Source organism: Octopus sinensis, linkage group LG7, assembly GCF_006345805.1.
Source record: "Octopus sinensis linkage group LG7, ASM634580v1, whole genome shotgun sequence".
In the NCBI taxonomy this organism is placed as follows: domain Eukaryota; kingdom Metazoa; phylum Mollusca; class Cephalopoda; order Octopoda; family Octopodidae; genus Octopus; species Octopus sinensis.
Genome location: NC_043003.1, coordinates 15,659,565 through 15,673,467, shown reverse-complemented (window position 1 = coordinate 15,673,467; position 13,903 = coordinate 15,659,565). Strand labels below are relative to the sequence as shown.

General features: G+C 38.5%; 1 protein-coding gene and 1 long non-coding RNA gene across 2 annotated transcripts in view; one reads left to right on the top strand and one right to left on the bottom strand.

Annotated features, from left to right (window-relative positions):
• LOC118764181 overlaps window positions 1-683 on the bottom strand; it is a 25,402-nt gene extending 24,719 nt beyond the window's left edge. The window contains exon 1 of the long non-coding RNA XR_004999965.1: window positions 560-683. This is a non-coding gene — a long non-coding RNA (uncharacterized LOC118764181). The remainder of the gene's footprint in view (window positions 1-559) is intronic.
• Window positions 684-736: 53 nt separating this feature from the next.
• The window catches only part of LOC118764179, an 89,775-nt gene continuing 76,608 nt past the window's right edge, over window positions 737-13,903 (top strand). The window contains exon 1 of the mRNA XM_036504575.1: window positions 737-996. The gene's annotated coding sequence lies outside the window, so the exon portion shown is untranslated. The remainder of the gene's footprint in view (window positions 997-13,903) is intronic.

Sequence of the window (13,903 nt, the reverse complement as noted above, 5' to 3'; positions counted from 1 at the left end):
ACCGGGCTTACAAAGAATAAGTCCCGGGGTCGATTTGCTCGACTAAAGGCGGTGCTTCAGCATGGCCGCAGTCAAATGACTGAAACAAGTAAAAGAGTATATATAAAACTATATAAAAAAAATAATGAAGATGGAAAGGTAAAAATGTATAGGATACTTTATGTAGCTGTTGTATATTTCTACGTAATGTTATGAAACAGCGTTCGTATAATTAATACGGTAAAACAATGATGCAACAGTCTGAACATTAAAAAAAAAGTGGGGGGAAAATCATATCAACTTTTTCGAAAATACTCCTACACAAAATCGCACGTGTTTTTATTCAGTGATGTTCCATCACATCTACTCACAGACACACGTACGTGTTCCTTAATTTCGATGTTTGTACACGAGCATCAACTCATATAGACTGTAGAAGACACATACATACATACATACAGAGACACATACGCGCACCTGTTTTTGCGCACACGTTCATACTGGCAAGAAGCATACGCCGACACAAATGATGATATATACACACCCATGTATGTACACGCAGATACGCACGCACGCACACACGCACGCACGCATGCGCCGATACTGAGACGGAGAAAAAAAAGTGGGAGGGAAGTACGATGCAAAAGGAGGGGACTGAATGAAAAGATCGTGGGCACGAGAAATATAAAACACAACAGAAGCGGCAACGGCTGCAACAACAGCAGCAGCACTAACAGCAGGAGCAACAGCTAACAGCAACATCAACAACTGCAGCAGCAGCAGCAGCAGTTAAAACCAAACTATATCAACATCGGCTTTTGCCTTCATATATCGTTGTCCTTTACTCTCGAGTAGAGTAAAACTAAAGCTTCAACTAACAAACAAAATCAAGAAACGAACCAACCTAGGAACACCTTATAACCAAAAGCAACACTTATCGTCACACAAAAATACCAGAGCTTTGTTTTTCCCACCTCTTCGTTTGTTGTTTAAATATATTTTTATTAGATTCAAAAGGTATGTAAACCGAACTTTTTGTGCACTTACATAACTTTCCTACCACTGCTTTCGAAGTTTCTTATGTCATTTCCCTCTCTCTGTCTCTCTCTCACTTTCTCTCTCTGTCTCTCCATATACATATATATATATATATATATATATATACATATGTGTCTATATATGTATATCTCATTACATATATATAATTACATACATATATATAATTACATACATATATATATATATATTACATTTACATATATATTTATATATCTGTATGTACATATATTGATTTTGATTTGATTTTGATTTTTCCAGTTTCAGCTAATGAGCTGTGGCCATGCTGGGGCATGCTGGGGCATGCTGGGGCATAACATAATTTTTTATGCATATAGATATACATACATATATATACATATATATACATACACACACATATATATATATATATATATATATATATATATACATACACACATATATATATATATATGCATATACATGCATATACATATACATGTATATATATGCATATATATATATGCATATACATACATATACTTATATATACACATACATATGTATACACACATATATATATACATATAAATGTATACATATATATATATACAAATATATGCATATAAATATATACATATATATACATATATATATATAAATATACATATATATATATGTACACATATATATATATAAATATATGCATATATATATACATAAATACGTGCATATAATATCATATATATATATATACATATATATACATATATATATATACATATACATATATATATATACATATATATACATATACATATATATACATATATATATACATACATATATATATACATATATACATATATATATACATACATATATACATATATATATACATATATACATATATATATACATATATACATATATATATAAATATATACTATATAAATATATACATATATACATATATATATAAATATATATATATAAATATATACATATATATATACATACATATACACACACATATATATATTTACATATGATACATATATATATATATACATATATATATATGCACATTTATATATATATATATATATATATAACACATATATCGTTACATATATGCATATATGTATACATTGATTTGTATAACGTTATATTTCGTCATTAATTTGGCTGTATTCATTATTAATTGTTATCATAAATGAACGTTGTTACTATTTTCCTATTTCCGTCACTCTGTTCAGCCTGGTTTTGACAAACTTATTTCCACTCATTTGTTTTGAGTTTATCGACAACATATCTTCATATGCGTTTAAAAAATAAATAATTAAAATAGTTAATACCAAGACGGTTGGTTCCATCTGATTGTTGACTTTGATTTACAGACCTCCAGAAATGAATTAAATGCATCCCGATCTTGCAAGGTGCTAGTTTTATTGCCTAAACCTTCCTTTATGAATGCTGGGCGTCGCACTAAAATAAGTCGATCCCAAATTAACTGGGGATATGTTATTAGATAATCCCCAAGGGAATTGAGCATCTGTGCCCCCTTGCCGAGTCTTCGTGGACTCCAATGTACTAGAATAACTTGAGGGTGAGGGCCGGTCCGTCTCAGGCAGTGTTTTTGTGGAGGCGGTACTTTTGAATCATTATAAATTTGTAAAGGCTTGGAGGACCGTATGGGGCGGCAGACTGAAGGGTTAATTCGGGTGACACACGCATAAGCAATGCCACTGCCCTACTGCTAAGGCATCTTTCATATCCCAGTCCATGCAACTCCTTGTAGGTACCGCAATGTTTTATAATTCCCCGTTGTTATCAGTGACCTTGTAGTAGAATTGGATATTTACTCGACTTGTAGTTCCGAGTTCAACTCTTCCCCGAGTAAAACATCATGTGATAGATCAGTGACCCTTCAAAGAAGCAATTAGGATTCGTTAACGTTACGCAAACCCTAAAGCAACGGAAATGCAAAATTCCAGAAATTATCTGTAGCTAAAGTAAGAAATGGCGAAATTCAGACAAAATACAAATACCTCGCAGTATTTGTTCCGTATTTTGCATCCAGAGTTCTAGTCCTGCTGAGGTCAGCATTATCTCTCATGCATTCGGGAGCCAATAAAATAAAGCATAAATCGATTGCTGCTATCAATGTAATCGATTGGCACCTTCCGACTATTTCCGGTCTTGTGGAAACTTGTGTCATCATGGCAGTTAATTCTTAGATACCAACTTTCCTCGTGTATAATAGTAGTGGTTTATAAGTCGCATCCCAGTTTTTTCAGTGAAAATCAATAATAAACTAGAGTTACTTATATATGAGTTAGCCGCTACACATTCTATATTTTCTGTCCTTGTTTCCTTCTGTGTTCCTTTCTGTAGAAGAGCGTAGACTCGAAACGTTAAAGACTTTTACACTTCCCGAGCGTTAAACTAATACATTTGTTTGTTGTCTACACTATCTGTCTTCGTCTTTTGTTTTTTTTTTTTGTGAATTCTCCCTATATATATATATAGTGAATTTTCTCGTGCGTAAGTCGCACCCTTAATTTATTGTCAAAATTTGCTGCCTCTTCATAATTTTAGCTTTTTCCTCTGTATAAGCAGCTAAAATCCCTTGTGTCGTAGCCTTGTTCCTTCAGTAATCAATAATTTACCTGTGGTTAAAGAACAAGAAATGATGATATGAGTTCGCAAAAAGTCTAAGCTGTTGGATTTAAGACTTGGCACACAATAGGGTGACTGCTGACTAGATGCTTAATATAATATAGAAGTCACAGATGATTGCGTTTAGTGGTGCCCAGTTTAAAAAAATTTTTTTTTACAGAACCTGACATCAATGTGGTTGAAACTACATTATTCGAATTTTGGAGGTGTACTGAACACAGATATCAGAAGGGTGCAAGCCACTGTCACCTCCATCACTGGATGCGCTGCCTTCCATAAGATAATTTTTGTGAAAAATAAAAAATATGTGACATAATCTATAGAGGGAAAATCATAAATAAATGATTTTAAAAATCAATAAATGGACGTATAATAGACTATAATACACATTAAAAAACTTTTTTAACATATCACTGGTGACTCTTGCGGTCCAGAATGAATATAATATTCATTCGTCCGCAGGAGGCACCACCGACACCCATACAATAAATCAATATAGCAGTTTATATAGCGAACGATAACACACACACACACACACACACATATGTATGTGGTTAAAAAAATTTAACCGCTGCTGCAAAAGCAAATATGGCGCAAAGATGGGCTTCGTAAGCAATGTGTTATATATTTTGTAGTATTTAGTTTAGCTTCTCTGCATTTTAGGTTGAAATAGACGTGTAGACCTGGTCAGTCATTATTTCGGGTTCATTGTAAAGAGTACCAGTAATATCGTACTGAACTATGCCTCTTTCCTGTAAGCATATACATTATATCTACTAAAAATATATTGTTCCCGGCTGAAGATTCTGAAATAATATTTGTTTGTTCCTTCTCAAGCCGTGCCTGGCACATAAGGGCCGGTTTCCCGGTTTCATTGGCGTATAGGTTCCCCACCTGGACGGGATACCGGTCCGTCATAGGTGAGCTGCAAGATGAAAGAGAGAGAAATTTGTGGCGAAAGAGTCATCAGAAGTTCGCCATTACCTTCTTCCTGAGCCGCGTGGAGCTTAGGTGTTTCGCTCATAAACACGCACATCGCCCGGTCTGAGATTCGAACCCGCGTTCCCTCGACGGCGAATCTGTTGCTCTAACCACTAGGCCATGTGCCTCCACACATGAAACAATATAACGTAAAGATAATTTATGTACAAAAAGTCAGCTTTTCACCAATCAAAATACGTCACACTTAAATCAATGAAGCTGCGAGCCAGTAGTTTTGTTAGCACGTTGCACAAAATACTTAGCGGTATTTCTTCTGGTTCTGTAGGTTCTAAGTTCGAACCCCGCCGAACTTTACTTTTGATCTTTTCGCGATTGATAAAATAAAGCATCAGTAAAATAAATAAAATATCGCTAGTGCGTCGAACAAAGTAATCACCAGCATTTCTTCTGGCTCTTTACGTTAGAATATCTTGCGTTATTTCTTCCGACTCTTTACATTGTGCGTTCGAATCCCACCTAGGTCAACTTTACTTTGCATTCTTTCGAGGTCGATAACATATAGTTGCAGCAAAGTACTGGGGGTTGATTTAACCGACTTTCGTCCTTAGTAACTTAATGGTTAGGGTGTTGGACTCATGATCGTAAGATTGTGGTTTCGATTCCTGGACCGGGCGTTGCTTTGTGTTCTTAAGCAAGACACTTCATTTTACGTTGCTCCAGTCCAGTCAGCTGGCAAAAATGAGTAACCTTGCGACGGACCAGCGTCCCATCCAGTGGGAAATATATACACCAGAAAATTCGGGAAACAACCCTAATCAGCTTTTGGCTTGGCAAGGACCAAGTCGAGTAAGCCGGAATTTCGAAGTCATAGTCAAACTCCAGTTATTCTGCGACGGATCGGCGTCCCGTCCAGGTGGGGAATTTCTACGCCACTGAAACCGGGAAAGCAGCCCTTATGAGCCTCGCACGGTTCGGGAAGGAAACATTCTTTCTTCTTCAACAATGACTGGCCTTGAACCCTGTAACGACTTGGTATCCCTTTGAAGAGGATTTTTGTGATCTTGGCCATTTCTACACCATAGAAACCAAGCAACAGGCCTTATTAGTTCTAGGGCTCAAGAAAAAAAAGCCAGCTTACAACTCTAAAGGTAGCACAGGCAGTAGTACCTTGCAATATATTGTTGCTTTCTCCAAGGCGGCGAAATGGCAGAATCGTTAGCACACCGAGCAAATTACTTAGCGACATTTCGTTCTTTCCTTCGTTCTGAGTTCAAATTCCGCTGAGGTCGACTTTGCCTTTCGTCCTTTCTGGGTCGATAAAATAAATACCAGTTGAGCGCTGCGGATCGATGTAATCGACTTATCCACTCCTTCGATATTTATGGCCTAGTGCCAAAATTAGAAGCCAATATATGATTTATTTCTTCAAGGCGGTGAGCTGTTAGAATCGTTACCGCGCCGGAAAAAATGATTAGCGGTATTTCTTCCGACATTGTTCTGTGTGCAAATGCTACCGGACTCCACTTAGCCCTTAACCCTTTCGGGGTAGACTCACGTACTGGGATCTACGTCATCAGCTTACTCCTCTCGCTCGAAATTGCTGGCCTTGTACCAAAATTTGGAACCAACGTATAGGCCATTTCTTTCTTCTCTATATTTTCTAAATTTCCAGCTTTATGAAACATGATTACTGGTCAAACACTGGTTAATAAATACTCTTTGCAACCACATTGTTAGGAGTTCAATCCCACTATATCCCTGGAAACTGTGTGGAAGTTCGTTGTGTACATATGTGTGTGTGTGTGTGTGTGTGTGTGTGTGTGTCTTTGCGGTTTCGTTTGTCTCTTCAGCCTTTGACATATGGTGTTGGCTTGTTTATGCACCCATAATTTAGCGGTTCGGCAAAACTAATCGATAAAGCAAGTACCAGATTTTTAAAAATAAGCATTGAGAGCGAACTGTTCGACTAATACCCTGAAAGGCGATGCCCCAGCATGGCCGCAGTCGAATGACTGGAACAAGAAACAGAAGAAACGAAGATAAATAAATGGTCAAATGTAAAAGTTGTGCTAGCATGACTTGAACTCAGGTTCATGTGTTCGTATTTTGTGACAGACCTTTTGCTAATGCTCTGGAACAAGCATATGAATCTAAGAGTCATTGAAGGAGGCTTTGTATAGTTAATCGGCTTGTTAGAAATAGCAGCTAACTTTCCTGTAAATTCATCTTACAGTTTTAAAGACAGTTTAAAAGACAGTTTTAAAAGACAGACAGATTTGGGATCATAGCAGCAGTGTGATAATCAGTGTCGGCAGGCTTCCGATCATAGATATATTCCATCGGGGTCGAAGCAAATGTTACTTTCTTCAATTTGAACGTTCTAAGGTAGGGGTTGCTTATCTTCGATAGACAACAATCCTACGTAGAGGATTTTTTTCTATCATGTTCCTAAGTAGAGATCGGTCTTTAGCATCGACTCGGTGAAGCATTAGTCGCGTTAGAAATATATAACTTCTTTTTCTGACCTTTTCGAAATAAATAACCTGAGAATTTATGCAACATTTCTGTATTATACAGTAAGAGGTATTATGTGGGCCCAGATGTTACAAAGAAATTCATGTCATCAAGCTTTGGACATATCTATTCCTCATTCTTAGTTCTTTACTGCCCACAAGGGGCTACACACGGAGAGGACAGACAAACGGATTAAGTCGATTATATCGCTCCCAGTGCGTAACTGGTACTTATTTAATCGATCTCGAATGGATGAAAGGCAAAGTCGACCTCGGCGAAATTTGAACTCAGAACGTAGCAGCAGACGAAATACCTATTTCTTTACTACCCACAAAGGGCTAAATACAGAGAGGACAGACAAACGGATTAAGTCGATTATATCGATCCCAGTGCATAACTAGTACTTATTTAATCTACTCCGAAAGGATGAAAGGTAATGGCGACCTCGGCGGAATTTGAACCCAGAACGTAACCGCAGACGAAAAACCGCTAAGCATTTCGCCTGGCGTGTTAACGTTTCTGCCAGCTCGCCGCCTTATTTTTTTGTGCTTGTACATTCTTTCTCTTATTCCTCATTCTACGATGGTGAATCCGCTTCCCATGGAGCGCCAGGGATCAAGTCCGCAACAGTCTCTGAAAGGGGGATGCAGGTCTTTTACATGAGTTCAAAGAGAGCTATTTTGTTATACGGGGTCAAATCCATTACATCAACCTCAGTATTTGACCGATACTTTATTTTTATCGAATTTAAAGGGACGATAAGCGAAGTTAGCCTCATTGAGATTTGAACTCAGAACGTAAAGAGCCGGAAGAAATACTGCTAAGGACGTTGACAGACCTGCTAACGATTCTACCAGCTCACCGCTTTTGGGGGTATTGTATTTACCAGACTTAAACTAAGTAAGTGGAAGCACATGGCCTAGTGGTTAGAGCAGTGGACAAGCGGTCGACGGATCGTGGATTCGAATCTAGGCCCGGCGATGTGTGTGTTTATAAGCGAAACACCTAAGCTAAACGTGGCTCCGGCAGAAGGTAATGGTGAACTTCTGCTGGCTCTTTCGCCACAGCTTTCTCTCACTCTTTCCTCTTGCATCTAGCAGTTCACTTGTGACGAACCGGTGTTCCGTCCAGGTGGGTAACCTATACGCCAATGAAACCGGAAACCGACCCTTATGAGCTAGGCATGGCTCGAGTAGGAACAAACAACAATAACTAAGTACTGGAATCGATGTGTTCGACTGACCCTATAAAGCAGTGCCCCAGCATAGCCGCAGTCCAATGAGCGAATCAAGGCAAAAGAGTGAAAAAGTTACAAGAAAGTTTCCGAATGACAGAAATACAAAGTGATACAAAACATTTGGTTTCGTACTGGAGTGCTTCTATGGAGAATAAACATTTTATCTTACATCTCTTTATAACGGCAGAGACCTAACGGAAACGATGATTGATTTATACGTTTGAGGAATCCCATGAAACTAATGACTAACTTTACTAATTCAGTTCAATATCATTCTTATCTTAAGATTAAGGCGGCGAGCTGGGACAAACGTTAGCACGCCGGGTGAAATGCGTAGCCGTAATTCATCCGCCGCTACGTTCTGAGTTCAAATTCTGTCGAGGTCGACTTTGCCTTTCAACCTTTCGGGGTCGATTAAATAAGTACCAATTACGCACTGGGGTCGATATAATCGACTTAATCCGTTTGTCTGTCCTTGTTTGTCCTCTCTGTGTTTAGCCCCTTGTGGGTAGTAAAGGAATGGGTATTTCGTCTGCCGCTACGTTCTGAGTTCAAATTTCGCCGAGGTCGACTTTGCCTTTCATCCTTTCGCTGTCGATAAATTAAGTACTAGTTGCATACTGGGATCGATCTAATTGACTGGGATCGATCTAATTGACTGGGATCGATCTAATTGACTGGTTCCCTTCCCCAAAATTTCGGACCATGTGCCTAGAGTAGAAAAGATTCTTAAGATTCACTTGCATATTCATATTCTAAATGTAATTACATTGGTTTCCAAATGGGCACAAGGCCAGTAATTTAGGGAGAGGGAATAAATCGATTGCATCGATCCCGGGTTTTCACTTTATATTTACTTTCATCGACGTCCGAAGGAATGAAAGGCAAACTCGACTTCGGTGTAATTTGAACTCAGAACGTAAAACGTTTTGTCCAGCGTGCTAATGGTTCTGCCAGCACTCCGCTTTTTTTAGTGTAATTATATTCTTTTCAACTCTAGGCACAAGGCGCAACTGGTACGCAACTGGTACTTCATTTATCGATCCCGAAAGGATGAAAGGCAAAGTCGACCTCGGCGCAATTTGAACTCCGGAAGAAATTCTGCTGTTTTGCCCAGCGTGCTAACGTTTCTGCCAGCTCGCTGCCTTTGTTAGTGTAATTATATTAATGCATTTAATCCTTAGATATCTTTTACTTCTTTCAGTCACTGGACTGTGGCCGTTCTGGCGCAACACTTTGACAGGTTTAATCAAACAAATCAATACTCGTCCTTAGGTATTTAAACTTGTGGTACTTATGCTATCGTTAAATTACGTGGGACGTAAACAAATCAACAGCAAATGTTAAGCTATAGCAGGAACAAACAGACACACAGACACCCCCCCTCCACACACATACGATGGTTTTCGCACAGTTTCCGTTAACCAAATTCACTTACAAGGCATTGGTCGGCTCGGAGAAGATATTTGCACAAAGTGCAAGTGTGTGAGGACTGAACTTGAATCCATCTGATTGCAGAGCGAGATTATTAACCACGCAGTTATGCTTGTACTAAAGGCGACGAGCAGGCAGAAACGTTAGCACGCCGGGAAAAATGCTTAGCGGTTACGTTCTGAGTTCAAATTCCGCCGAGGTCGACTTTGCCTTTCATCCTTTCAGGGTCGATTAAATAAGTAGCAGTTACGCACTGGGGTCGATATAATCGACTTGGTCCGTTTGTCTGTCCTTGTTTGTCTCTTCTGTGTGTAGCCCCTTGTGGGCAGTAAAGAAATAAGAAACGTTAGCACGCCGGGCGATATGCTTAGCAGTATTTCGTCTGTCTTTACGTTCTGAGTTCAAATTCCACCATATATTGCAAGGGACATCTTTTAGTGTTCTAATGTTTTTATTCATTTTTTCTTCTCGATCCCTAGTACACATAAAACCAGTTAGCCGGTTTCTATGATGTAGGAAACGAGTGGCTTAGTAGTTAGGGTTTACGGCTCACAATACTAAGCCCTGTGTTTGACACCCAGCGGTCCGTTGTGTCTCATGAGGAAGGCACTTTATTTCATGTTGCTCCAATCTACTCAGCTGGCAAATATTAAGGGGTACTTGTATTTTAAAGGACCAGCCTTGTCATATTCTGTGTCCCGCTGACTTTCCTTGAGAACTACATTTTAAGGACATCTGTGGAGTGCTCAGCCAATTGCACGTTAATTTCACGAGCATGCACTTCCACTGATCGAATCAGCCAGAGCACTTGTCAGACGAAATGCTGGTGAGTATGACATGGAAGTCACAGAGATCGCAACAAACCCCTCTTCTCTTTGGACAGGAAGCCAGTTAGTTGCAGGATTGAAGGTGCTGCGCCGAAGGACTGAACATGAAACCTTCCTATCGCTGAAGCGAGCTTCTTAACCACATAGCCATACGTATACCAGATAGTTGTATTAGAATATTTACACTCTACTCCCGCCCACCGAATGTCTTATTTTCTATCTTATTTTGTATATATGATCTTCTGTGCTATTTCATACTTTACCGACATATTTGGCTTTCGTTTCTTTTTCCTTTACTTTTTCAACACTTCACATTATTTTTGTCATTTCCTTTTATCTTATATACCTCGTGAAGTTTTTAGAGACGAAACTATCTGGTTTGCACAATGAATTCATAAGTTGTGTGTCTATACCAGCTGTTGTCATTTCCTTGTGATTTTCGTCAGCTCATTTATTCTAGTTCCCGAGGCGGAAGTTACCTTTCAAAAACTGATGTTTTATCCAAACAGAGATTCCACAGCTGATCAGTTTAACACTCTTGAAACTGGCGTTGAACACCGATCCTCTTGACCCTTCTAAAGAATTAACATTTATCACTTACATGTTTCAGTCTTCGGATTACGGCCATGCTGGGGCACCGCTTCAGGGGGTTTACTTGAAAAAAATAGACTTAATCCAGTTAGTACTTTGTTTTTATTTTAAGACTGTTTCTAATTCAATCAGTCTCGTCTGCCGAACCGCCACCTTACGGGGACATAAATAAACCAACATTGGTTGTCAAGCGACGAGGAGGACAAGCACAGGCACAAGCATACATACATATATATTTGTGAGTGTATAGAAGTGCATTTTTCTGTGTGTATATGTGTATTTTTGTGTGTGTGCATATATATGTATGTTTACGTGTGTGTACATATATATCTATATGTATTTGTATGTGTGCATATATATATATATTTATGTGTTGTGTATAATATATATATGTATTTGTGTTGTGTATGTATATATATATGTATTTGTGTTGTGTATGTATATATATATGTATTTGTGTTGTGTATGTATATATATATATATATATATATATATATATACATACATACATACACGACGGGCTTCCATACAGTTTCCGTCTACCAAATTCACTTAAAAAGCTTTAGTTAAAATGATAAGCATCCACGCTATTTATATCTGGAGCAGTTCAATTCCTAGCAATGTCGACAAATAGTTAAGTCCCACTTAAGTTTCATGGCTTATGAGTGACCTGTAGCTAACAGAGGGGCTGTTCTGCAATTGTCTTGATATTCGACTCAAATCATTTTCCTACATTTGCGCAACTAATATCACTGCAGCGGATTAGCAAAAACCTTGTACACAATGTTCTGCATAATTTTACCGGTTCTTTGTATTCTGAGTTCATATCTCGCCTACGTCTACTTTCTTTTCATCCTTTCGAGTGTCGATAAAATAAAATACCAGCCCAAGCGAAGGTTTTGCTGAATTCGTAAAACGTTGAACAAAATGGCTGCGGTTATTTTGTTCTAGCTCATTACTTTCTGAGTTTAACTGCGACTGTTGCAAATCTCTATCAATCCTAGCCTTCCCTTGGATAGGGGAGACTTGTTGCAGGTGTTTGTGCTGGTCTTCGATGAAAACAGGAACCCTAGAATAGACCTACTTCAAAATGCGGAGGTTTGCAGTTCAGAGACATTGTCAATCCTAACCGACGATGATCTTTAATAAATCAACAAGAAAGCTATCCAGGTCGTACAAAACCACTCTCTTTGCCTGTAAATTAGTGTTATTGTGTCTGCTGTAATAAGAAAATGGAAATTCGCTACGGAGCTAGAAGACAGTAGGAAGACCTCGTTAAGCAAGGGTTTCAGCTCCTTAGTTTCTTATTTCTTTATTGCCCACAAGGAGCTAAACATAGAAGGGAGAAACAAGGACAGACAAACGGATTACGTCGATTACATCGACCCCAGTACGTAACTGGTACTTAATTTATCGACCCCGAAAGGATGAAAGGCAAAGTCGACATCGGCGGAATTTGAACTCAGAACGTAACGCTAAGTATTTCACCCGGCGTGCTCCTTAGCTTCCGACACTCTAAAGGAAACGGCCTATCGAGATCATGACTCCTTGCAGTCCTCCTGCAGTTTCGAAATGTTGCCTTTAAGTGGGGACCTTATTTTCCAGTACTGTTGCATGCTCAGACGGCCACGATGACCGAAAGAATTTGCCCTGTGGACTATATGAACTTGGATTTTCTTCATATTTGTCTTTATTTAGCGACTCGCAGTATTTCATTTCATCTCCAGCTATTGCTTCTCTTTACCCATAAACGCATTGAGCTCTTCTCAGCTGTTTGTAAAAGGCGCTTCATCGTTGTCGTTCTTTTGCAACCGTTGAATCCGAGTTAACCAAATGTTTGTTACACGGAGTTCAAGATAAACCCTCGTGCACCAACTTCGGTAAATAAAAGAAGCCAACGTTTCTCAGTAGTTGCGGTGAACCTAACAACAACAAAAATATTACACAAATTCATTACTTTTATGTATATTATATCTAAAGGTAATGCAAATCACAAAGGCGGCGAGCTGATAGAAACGTTAGCACGCCGGGAGAAATGCTTAGCAGTATTTCGTCTGCCTTTACGTACTGAGTTCAAATTCCGCCGAGGTCGACTTTGACTTTCATCCTTTCGGGGTCGATTAAATAAGTACCAGTTACGCACCGGGGTCGATATAATCGACTTAATCTGTTTGTCTGTCCTTGTTTGACCACTCTGTGTTTAGCCCCTTGTGGGGTAGTAAAGAAATAGGAAATGCAAATCACAAAAAGAGAAGAACCCAAAAGAAAAGCAAAGGAAAATATTTCGGTTAGGGGTTACAAACCTTAGCTAACGCAGAATAAAAATGCATACATTACAGTTTATTATTTTCCTTGCTATATATTTCAGGACCAATTTCTGTCGGGGTCGACTTCTATGTTCATCTGAGGTCGGCTCCGATGACTATCTTTTTTTGGATACAAAGTTTGGCCTTGTACCGAATGAAAATAAATCAGTTTTACATTCATCTATTACCTTATTGTTTTCTAACCTGTTTAATATTTCCTCTTTCCATCTCGGTTTCATTTATTTATGATTTCTTTTATGTCTCACGTTATTCAGCCATATTCGCCGTTTTATTTCATTCGCATTTAAGGCTCTCTTTCATCTGTTCAATCCATTTCAATTCGTGTATGCTCATTTCCAATTCACGTTTGGATT